The 11,318-nt window shown below is 46.5% G+C and overlaps 1 non-coding gene across 1 annotated transcript; it reads left to right on the plus strand.

The window, feature by feature from the left end:
- Window positions 1-6,018: 6,018 nt before the first annotated feature.
- Window positions 6,019-6,150, plus strand: LOC118572092. The gene has a single exon (XR_004943462.1). It is a non-coding gene; the product is annotated as a small nucleolar RNA SNORA40 (small nucleolar RNA).
- The last annotated feature ends 5,168 nt before the right edge of the window (window positions 6,151-11,318 follow it).

Below are 11,318 nucleotides of genomic sequence, written 5' to 3' on the forward strand. Positions count from 1 at the left end.
TACAGACTCCTTTCTTTGACATTGCTGGTACATGTTATTCCGGGAATGTCCATTTTCTGGTAAGAGAGGCACTGTCCAGCATCAAGACCTGCTGCTTCATCAGTCAGGGCCTATCTATGGAGCAGGGAAGGCTTCTGTGCTGTCCCACCATTGTTACATATAGGACAGAAGATCTTCCTGCTTCCCCCAGACCAGGTCCCTTGGAGAAGCTGCTGTTAACTAACTGAATTCAGTATGAGCCAGCCAAGTGGTGGTAACAGGACCTGGGGCAAAACAGGCTTGGGCTTCGCAGTGGAGAATTCCACCACAGTGGGGTGCGGGAGGGGGATGCACAATGCAGAAGTCACTGCGTTTCCAAGTGGCTCATTCATCTGCTTTTCCTCTTTGCTCAGTCTTGCTGTACCCTTTTTCTGTCTCATGCTTCTTTTCTATAACCTAGTCAGCAAGCCTTCAACAGGGGAGGAGATCTTCCACATCTGCCTTATGTGTTTTACACAAGACAAAACAAAGCTAACTTGAACAGTAAAATACATTGCGGAGTCCAGGCATTGCCCGGGAGTCTCTGTAGTTGACAGTGCCATTGCAGAAGGATAAAACTGGGTGGTTTGGGGGAAGGTGACTAGCTGTCTACTAGAGTGTTTTGGAGCCCATTCTCTGAGCTTCACCATATCATATAGCCCCAAATTATTTAGGTGAATCTATTCGGGTGCAACTGCTTGGCCCGAAATTGTCCCCCAAGTGCTTAAACACACACACACACACACACACACACACACACACACCACCACCACCACCACCACCACCACCAACAACAACAACAACAACAAAAATACTGAAAAAAAAAAAAAAAACCCAAACAAACCCTGAATTGGCTACATGTAGCAGAGAAGAGTTAGTGTTTTTAATAGCTTGAAAAATGATATCCAGATGCTCAATACAAAGAAGGAGGCCCTTCCCTCTAGTTCTGAGCTGGCCACAATGATCCTTAGCCTGGTCCCTCCCCTCTGGACAGCTGCCCTGAGCCCTCTGGGAGGCTACCTTGGGAGACCGCCCGGGAGCTCCAACTGGCCCCAAATCCAAAGAAGGCAGGCAAACCATCTGGAATGCATTGTCCAGATCAGCTCTGCGTTGCCCAGGCACCCTGACAGCTTCTTGGGTCCGTGTGAGGCTTGGATTTAATCCATCAAGCGCTCTCCAGACAGAGGCTTCCAGACATCTCTTTGACTCCTTTCAGAATCTGGATTCCAACAGAGGTACAATTAGACCTGCTAGTCATTTCCAAGTTTGGCTTTCTCAGGGAAAGGACCAAGGTGTGCTCTGAGAGACACTTTCCAGCAGCTCTTGGCCTAGTAACAAATGAAGAAAGGAAGCAGCTTGGCAGGAGGCCTCTCCCGGGGTCCTTTGCATTCCCACTGCAATATGCCAACCATCCATCCAGCCCTGACAACTGACACTTATTTGGAAAGGGTAAAGAAAATAATCCCATTCCATGACACTTTGGGGAGCCCTTTAGAAGTGGCAGCCGGTCTTTCCACACCCTCTCTACACCATGCAAAGTCTGCTTGGGAGAAATGATGGGGTAAAGTTTGGGAGGAGGGGAAAGGGTCGGGAAGGCATTTGGAATGGTCCTTAAATCCAACTGTCAAAAGGACTGGGGGTTTATTTTTAATTCTTTAAAATTGTAAATCCCTGAAAACAATAGGTTGCTTACAGTTTTTCTCCTAGGACAATACACACTTTACTGGTGTGTGAACAGTATTGAATGGCTCATTTATAAAGCCCCCCCACCTTCTCCCTTTCCCCATGATTCTGCTCCTTATTCATTTCTTCGTTGATAAGAAAAATGCTTAGTTTCCCCTAAATCTCTCATCAGGGAGCAGATTCCAAGGTAATTGGTCCCAAGTTGAAGAGAATCTACTGTGTCTCAGATCAGACCAGTTCCCTCAAATGGCCAGAGTGACAGTGTAGGCGGATTTTCTTTGTATCCTGGCAGCCACTGCCAGATAGCCACACAGAGACTTAATATTAATTATAAATGATCAGCCCATAGCTTAGGCTTATTTCTAGCTAGCTCTTATAACTTAAATTATTTCTGTTATTCTATGTGCTGCCCTGAGGCTCGTTTACCTCATCTGTGTACTTCCCATGCTCTTTCTTTGAGTCTGGCTCGAGATTCCTGAGACTCCATCCCTCTCCTTAGCATTCTCTCCACCCCCAAAATCCCACCTAGTCACTGGCTGTTTCACTTTTTATTGAACCAATCACAGTGACATATTCACACAGTGCAAAGAAATATTCCACATGATGGTGAATCTCAGACTTCTCAGAATCATCTCAAAGTTGCTTTCGAAGCTTCCAGTATGTTTTACAAGCAGGGAGGGATAAGTTTCATGCCCTGGCCTGCATCACTCTCCTTTTGGTGCCCCCTCCTGTGTCTCCCAGCACCACCGTTAAGTACCGCCCACTCTTCTGATGTCCAGCACTTGGCAGCACATGCCAGGCTAGAGCTGAGATGTAATTTTGTGAGCTATGCACACGTCTCAGCAGATGTGAGCTGGAGCAGGTCACACTTCAGTATATCGTCTTCCTCTCCCACCTCCATGTCACCACTACAACTGCACAGGGATATCATTATTTGGAGCAAGGGGAAGCCAAGTTGTCTCCCAGCAGAGAAACTGGACAGGATCCTCGCTTGGATTTTCTCCATCACCTCCAGTCATCAACCAATTCTTTCTTTAAAGTTACCCATCATTATTCTTATTGATTGATTGATTGATTGATTTTGTGTGTGTGTGTGTGTGTGTGTGTGTGTGTGTGTGTGTGTAAATGAGTGTAGGTGTACATGTGTCAGCGTGTGTGTGTGTGTGTAAGTCAGGGGGGTGGGTGCAACTTTCTGGAGTTAGTTCTCCCCATCCACCATAGTATTGAACTCAGATCATCAGGCTTGAGTGGCAAGAGCTTTTGTCTGCTGAACTGTATTGCCAGCCCCACCAATTCTTGATACAGAATGATTTAGCTGTCTCTGTCTCCTTCTGGACCACCGTCTTCCAAATCAAGGGAGCCGTGCAAGGCATTCCTGTCCAAGTCGGATCTAGTTTACTACTCCTCCCCACTGAGGAGAACCACCTGAAGCACTGGCCCTCTAGAGGGAGCCGTTGTGCCCGATCTCCCGGGCAAAAAAAGTGGAGGATGTGGTGCTGGAGTAACAGCTGGGAACTGCTCCACTGCAGAAACCAGTCCTGGAAGTGACAGTGACAGGCAGGCAGCTTAAGGCCAGTCTCACCTTGGATTTCATGCCAGGTTGAGTCTGAGCTTTCCAGTTTGGTTGGCAGAGCACAGCCCAAGGGAATTGAGGCAGTTAGGGCCTCAGAAATCTACTAGGTAGACAGATATCATGCAGAAGTTTGCTTGCCAGATGCAGGACATAGCCATCAGGTTTGAGTGTAGGTAAATGTTCCAACCCAGGAATGAGACCAAGAGAAAAGTTCACTATCACCAGCCACTCCTCCCACCCCACCCCCTCTATCCAACCCTCCCCACCCCCCCCTCCCCACTGCCGTGGATGACCATTCAAAGTAGAATTCTAGCTTTAAGAAAGGTAGGGCCATAAAGGGAAATGTCAGACACCAAGGCCAAAGCTTTCTGTAAACCTCGGGGGCTGTAGAAAGAGTTACAGCGCAGGGCCAATGGGTATTACACGGTGGTCAGCGCAGATCTGTAGTTCACTAACAAGGACAGCAGGGCAGTAAAGTAGATACAAGGCTCCCAGGAGTGGGCACCCAGCTATGGCAACACTCTCGGACTCTCAGCCCTATTGGCTAGTGGATGAAGGACCAGATTGGGCTATTTATGTACTCGGCCAGCAGAGCCAACTATGTTGGGAAGGCAGAGGAAAAGGAGCCAGCATATGAGACTGGTCATCTTCAGTCATAAAGGGTAACATTTATGATTAAAATAGCACCTTGCTATTTTAATTCTGGTCTTGTGCCAGCCTAAAGTAGTAGAAGAAATCCCACAACATGAGTCCAGGTATCTCTGGGCTGGGCTGGCTGAAGCCAGTTACCAGTTTGGGACCCCTAGACATGTCTTTTCATTAAGTTTTGGGGGTTCATTTCCCTCATTTGTAGAAATCAGGAAATTAAGCTAAACTAAAGGTTTTCAAAGTGTCCTTCTGAAACTGACAATATCAATATCACATGGTGGCTTATGAGAAATGCAAGTTCTTAGGCCCTGCCTTCGTTCCAACAGATTGAAACCCAGAAACCTGTGAATTCACAAATCTCCAGGTGGTTCAGAGCCCAGCAAAGTCTGAGCCACCATCGCCTAAATAATTCTAAATCTGCGTGCTCAGGTGTCTCTGCATCTGCTAGAAGAGAAGAAAGGCACCCACCCCTGCCCTCACACGCACAGACACCCCCAGGGCAGGCCTCAGCACACAGCCTCTCCCTTTAGTCTGTTGCTAAGCCAAGGCTGCCTCTGCAAGGGATGGATTAATGCTCCAGCCAGCCCTGTTAGAGAGGATACAACGTTCTTGTCTCCTTTACCTCCTGCCCAATTAGCCGGGGGTAACTTGGGAAGATTTACTGTCTTCCACAAACAAGGTCACAGCCTGAGGTTGTCATAGAAGCCAGTTTCCACCCCGGCTCTCCTGAGGCTGTGGCAGCGGATTGGCTAGTAGGCAGATGGCTCTGCCTGGTAGCAGGGATTTAATAGGCAAGGCGATGCAGGGTGGAGGACCAAAGGGGACGAATAGCTCGGCTAAGCCTGTTGCCTTCTGCTTAAAACAAATTTATAGGTCTATTTATAACCTGTCTTGCTCCACAAAGGATTTCAGGCGGCTGCCTTCCTTGTTGGAAAATCCTTGATGCCAATACTTGGCATCTGATACCAAGGACTTCCTGGCTCAGAGCAGGGGGGGAGGGGGGGCGAGTCTTTGTTCATGCAGCCTCAACAGAGCACATAATGGGTACCCTAGGCTTTGTGTTTTAGGATATCCATCTTCCTGTACCTCCTTTCTTCCTGCCTGTCTCCATGGAGGATACAGTCAGTGTCTTCTCTGTCCCTGTTTTCAATGGGCGTATCAGTCATAACCTGATAAGTCCTGGTTCGAGTCTTTTCCATTTGGGTTAAATAAGTAAGATCCACTAGGAAAAAGTCCCAAAGCCCAGTTTGAGATTTGATTCTCAGAGTTCTGTAAATAAAGGGGATCCCCCAACTTTGCTCAGCTGTCTCTTCCTCAAAGGAAAATGCCAACTGCTCAGTTACTGACTGGACTCATCCTTGGAGTTACTTTGGATTTTGAGGGTTCCTTAAATTAGGTATACACGCAACATGCTTAGGAGAGAGCTCAGTTCATAGTAAATGCTTAGTAATCGTTACCCTGAATGAAGAGAATAAACCCCAGTGACATGGATTGCTACTGTGATCTCTTGGGAAGTGATGTGCTGGGGCTATTGATCCAACTGGGTCTGTCCCTTTGCAGGGATACTTGCTCCCTATGAGTCTGAACTTCAAATTCTGGCTTTTTTCCCCCCTTCTTTTCACTGATCTCCTTATCCTGGAGCTGAATTCAACAATTGAGTTATTTGAGTTTTTCTCTTTCAGAGCGAGTGGTTCTAGTCCCTTGACAAATCTCCCCATGGGAGGCTTACGTGCAAGGCTTGTTGCCTGTGTGATATGCAGCATTACTAACAAGTGGAGACGGCCACATGCGTTGACACTGGCTGAGTGTCTCTGTAAAGGGCTGCCATATTCTGGCTGCCAGAGGCCTTGGGCCCCGCACTTCAGACATGCCTGGTCTCTGACGCATACCCTGCCCCCTCCCCAACCCCTGCATGGTCTCACCGTCATGGCTTTGTCTGCAGGTGCTCATCCCTGCCGTTGCTGCTGACACATGATGTTCTTTTTCGGAATCTGACTAACCAGGACAGAAATGGACAGGAAAGAGCCAAGATAGACACGATGCTTCAGGAGAAGAAAAGAGGCTCAGCCTGCTAAGTATTGAGACTGGTTATTAGTAGCAATTGTGTGGCTTTTCTTTGTGTCCAGCTAGTGGACAAAGACTTTAAAAGGCAGGTGCTAAACAAATACTCTTTTGTAACTAGGATTTCTTGTGCTGTGTGCGTTTTGGTACATACAAGAGGGGATATGGTGATGAAGGGACCTGCATGAAGCAAGAGGAGTTACAACTTTGTTTTTAGTGCAGAGACAGACTAGCACACAATAGAAGAGACGAGAGAATGCAGAGCAGACCACACCTGTACACTAGACGCTAGGGACAGTGGCTCTTTTGAGTTGTCCTTGAACATGGAAAAAATAAAATGGAGCTCTACCATATACAAAGAATAAAGAGTATGAGTTAAAAACATGTAGTTTTTGAAGACTACGTTTATGTGTTTGTTTATTGTGGGGAGGGGCATGTGGTATTGGCATGCATGAGATGTGAGAGGACAGCTTGAGGGAGCTAGTGGGTCTCAGGGCTTGAACTCAGGTCGTCAGGCTTGGTGACAAGCGTCTTTGTCTGTTGACCCCCTCACTGCCTATGAGAAGCACTTGTTAAGTATACCCTATACAATATAAGTTCGGTTACAGTGTCCATTCTTTTTGTTGTTGTTGTTGTTGTTTGTTTGTTTTTTTTTTTTCCAAGACAGTGTTTCTCTGTGTAGCTTTGGTGCCTGTCCTGGATCTCGCTCTGTAGACTAGACTGGCCTCAAACTCACAAAGATCCATCTACAGTATCCATTCTTAATTAATGAAGTAGTACCCACAAGGCACACACCCACAAAAGAAACCCCAGAAAACAAACAAACCAAAAAAAAAAAAAGGTCTGAAAGGGATAAAAATAGTATTATTCTCATATATAAAGCACACACATAAGAATGGTATGAAAACATTTACTCATAGGATTAAAATATCAGTGAAACAATTAGAAAACAAAAGTCTGAAAAACTTTAGAAGGTTGGAGGGAATGAGTGTGTAGCATGCTTGAGGCCATTCCTTGCCATGTGTCTCAGTCACTGGTCTATTGCTGTGAAGAGACACCATGACCTCGGCATCTCTTAGAGAAGAATGCATTTAGCTGGGGGCTTGCTAAAGTTTCAGAAGGTCAGTCCATTATCATGGCAGGCAGCACGGCAACACATGTGGTACTGGAGCAGTAGCTGGGAGCTACATCCTGATTCACAGGCAGAGAGACTGGGCCTGGCATGGGTTTCTGGAACCTCAAAGCCCACCCCCAGTGACACACTTCCTCCAACAAGGTCACACCTCCTAATGCTAATCCTTTCCAACAGGTCCAGTCCCTGGTGACTAAACCTTCAAACACATGAGCCTATGGGAGCCATTATTGTTCAAACCACCACAAACATGATAAAGGGCAAGAAGATATCGCACATTTCAACACTGTAGTTACCTCGGAGGGTAGGAAGGGTGAGATCTGAGACAAAGGAGGTACCCATGGAGCTTCAGTTAGCATCATTGGAAACATTTTGTCCCTTCACCTGGGAGATAGATTCAAAGGTTTTTATTTTCTTCAGCAAAATGTATGGTAAATGTATACTTGTACAGCATATAATCCATCTCATATATTATTATTTTTTTAAAATTGGCAAGGTAGTACCTAGAAAAGTGAGGTAAAATGTAGAGTATTTACTGGCCTGGAGACCCACATCTGGGGAGGACAGCTGGGGAGTCATGCCCTCTGCCTCACCTTGGGCTAAGCTTTGCTACACTGGCTGTGTTTTTTCACATCTGCTGCTCACCTGATCACCAAGGAAATAGTGTCCTGCTCCCAAACTTGTTCTGATGAAATAAAGTCATATATAGTCTGTGGAGTCACGTGTTCTACCAACCAATGCCCAGCAAATATTTTCTCCTCTTCTCTATCTTGACATTTAATTCTGTGCCTTATGGTTTTGCCTTTATAAGTTCCTGTGTTCCGACCTCCTTGACGTCCCTGACCTCTGACCCCAGCTGACTGGGTGCTGTGTTATTTCACTTGTGGACCTGCTTGGCTCAAGTCAAGAGCTCACAGTGTCTCCACAGTTCCTTACAAACTAGATGTTAATAAAAATAGAAATCAAGTTACTATCGTGGGCTCCCTCCTCAAATACAATTGGGACTTCACTAGTCCCACTTTGTCCAAGATCCCTAGAGGATGCCAAAGACCAGAGAGGGTGCTGAAACCTGTAAATAATGCTTTTTCCAACATGTAATGTCTATGGTGAAGCTTAATCTATACATTAGATAAATAAGCTATTAATAGCAATAAATAGAATGAAAATAACACAATTATATTATAATACAAGTTATAAATTATTCTTCTGGAATCTGTCCTTTAGCATTTTCAGATTGCAGCTGACGGTTGGGAACTAAAGTGAAGGAATCTAAGCCGTAGATAAAGAGAGCTATGGTGATTGTAAAAGTCATTTAGAATAGTGATCACCACCAAAGACCCCCTCCTCATCTCAAAAAGTAAAATAGAAAGAAAAATGAAAACGAACAGCCCTGCCTTCAGAACTGCAGGCTGTGGTGATACGTGCCCATAATCCCAGAACTCAGAACGTTGAGGCAGGAGCATTAAAAAAGAGTTTAAGACCAGCCTGGACTGCACAGTACATCCCTGTTTTTAATTAGTAACTTCAGTAAGTAAACAACCTGAGACAGACAGACACACATGTCCTTGTCAGCCTCGTGAGAGAGCGCCTTGTCATTTTTCTTGATTGTTTCTGTGCTTTGAGCAGGAACACAGTCATTCTAGAAGCCCAGGGTTGAAGAGCTTGCGACAGACACGTTACCAGAACGACTTTGTCTTTCTGAGTACGATGCCAAGCTGCACAGTGCTCTGTCAATGTAGTTGAATTGCACGGCGCTGCTTGGCAGGCTGCCGGAGGAGGCTTGGGATGGGGACAGAGAGGCTAAGCGGTGAGATGCGGGGTACCAGAGAAAACTTGACCCCACACTGTAACAGTGTCTCTACGGCTGGCTTTGGGCCTGTCCTCTTTGGGTGTGCAGGGTGGGGGTCCCTCAGTAAGGGAGGGAATCTCTGAAGGTGAGGACACCCAGTTTTAGCTCCCGCTCCTCAACCAGCTTCCCTGGATTCTCCCTCATCCAGTCTGTGTTCTGAGGTCAGAATCTAGTTCATGGCTATTTAAAAATCTTAACTTAGCCCCTGCAATGCTGGTCGGTGCCCTTGGAATTAGAGTTTGTGAGTGTGATCTCCTAGGGCTAGGGAAAGCTTTTCAGATCCCTAGGAGATTACATACGTACGTACGTACGTACGTGTGTGTGTGTGTGTGTGTGTGTGTGTGTGTGTGTGTGTGTGTGTAATAAGTATGCACATGTGATTGCATGTGTTCAGAGATCTTTCCAAGCCAGGCAAGCGCAAATAGTACAGGAATTGATGTATGGCGATGCTCCCCCAGCTTACGGTCCCTCTAATTTCAAGGCACTCACATGTCGCTGAGACTGTTTTATTTTCCACAAATATCGCATTTTTCCCCACACAGATCTCCTAGCTTTCAGGGGGAGGCCATGCAAGTCCAGCCTGCTCGTCATAGCAGGGCCTGGGGACAACTTACAGTAAGCATGGGATCTTACTGGAGTGCTGGCAACCCTTGCTGGGGGAGTATACTGGCTTCATGGAGTGCAGACACGCCATCCTCTGCCCACCCCCAGCCTGGATTAGGAGAGCTGCTAACCACCAGGAAAAGCACGCTGTGTATTGCTCATGGTGTAATTTGGGTTCTGAAGACATTTGGACTGGGCAGGAGGAAGGTTTTGGTTTGCTTGCTTGCTTGTTTTTGTTTTGTTTTTTAACAGAACAGAGACACATGGAAAGCCTTTTTCTCTAGCCTGTCACAGAATTGGTAGAACTCCCTAGAATATTTTCCTGGTTTTCAAGATGTTCAAATTATAGCCCAGAGATGCTCCTGACTTTCCCCCAAGTCATTTTGCTCATTGCACGGGCTGCTACTTGTAGCTCCCCCAACCTTTTTAAGAACTGAAATATTAAAATTTTCTTATTAATTTTTATACTAAATGAATATTAGCATCTTGCATCTCTGTAGTCTAGAGATTTTGTTCAAGTTAGTTAATCTCTGTTTTTAAATCCACAAAGGAGGGTAAATAACACCTTCCAGGGTGACTGTGGGGGTGAGTGAGTTAATGTATGACACTAAAACAAAAGAAAACAACAACAAACCACTTGGGCCTTACCTCCCCCTTCCTGGCCCCTTCCCCCCTGGGTTTTTGAGACAGCATTTCTCTGTGTAACTAGCTGTCCATTGTAGACCAGGCTGTCCTCGAACTCACAGAGATCCACTTGCCTCTGCCTCCCTAGCGCTGAGATTAAAGGCGTGCACCACTATGCCCCCACGCCCCGATCCTTCTGGCCTTTTAAAGACCATAACAAACCAAAGAAAATTCCTGTTCCTTTGACCAGCTGAGTGCAGATTCACATTGCAGAGCAGTGTAACTACGTCTGTCCCAGGCAGTTCAGGTAAACCAAGGGCATTGCCCAAGGTGCCGTGGGCAGGGCCAGACCCTGGAATGAGCATGAGATTGGGAAGGGGTGTGACTGAAAAGTCTCCAAAGGGAATTAAAGACTTTCTTCCCAGCTTAAAAAAACAGTGCTGAGGGGCTGGAGAGGTTAAGAGCATTGACTGGCTGCTCTTCCAGAGGTCCTCAGTTCAATTCCCAACACCACGGGTGGCCCACAACCATCTATGAGACCTGATGCCCTCTCCAAGCACGCAAGCATACATGCAGACAGAACACTGTACACGTAGTAAATAAAATAAATCTTTAAACAACAAAAACAAACAGACAAACCAAAAAACAAAAACCAGCTGGGTGGTGGTAGCGCACATCTTTAATCCCAGCACTCGGGAGGCAGAGCCAGGTGGATCTCTGTGAGTTCGAGGCCAGCCTGGTTTACATAACGAGATCATCCAGGACAGGCACCAAAACTACACAGAGAAACCCTGTCTCAAAAACACAAAACAAAACAACAAAAAACAACCTCCCCCCAAAACCAAAAACCAACCAACCAAACAAAAACCCCTCAAACCAAAAGCAGTGCTGAAGGGGAGGCTTGCAGGGACGGGGTTGACGGTAGCCGCAGAGAAGAACAGCCCTCAGGGATGCAGCCCCGAGTCTCAGAGAGCGAGGACACTGGTGGCTTCCCAGCAGCCCAAAGATCCTGAAGGAAGACAAACGGGACATTCCGCCTCAGGTCTCCATGGTAAGCCGGTCATAGTAGAAAGTGTGGGTGGCATGTCTGAAGAGACCTTCTTGCCCTCTGCAGCCACATCAAGTAA

Source organism: Onychomys torridus, chromosome 21 (assembly GCF_903995425.1).
Source record: "Onychomys torridus chromosome 21, mOncTor1.1, whole genome shotgun sequence".
NCBI lineage: Eukaryota > Metazoa > Chordata > Mammalia > Rodentia > Cricetidae > Onychomys > Onychomys torridus.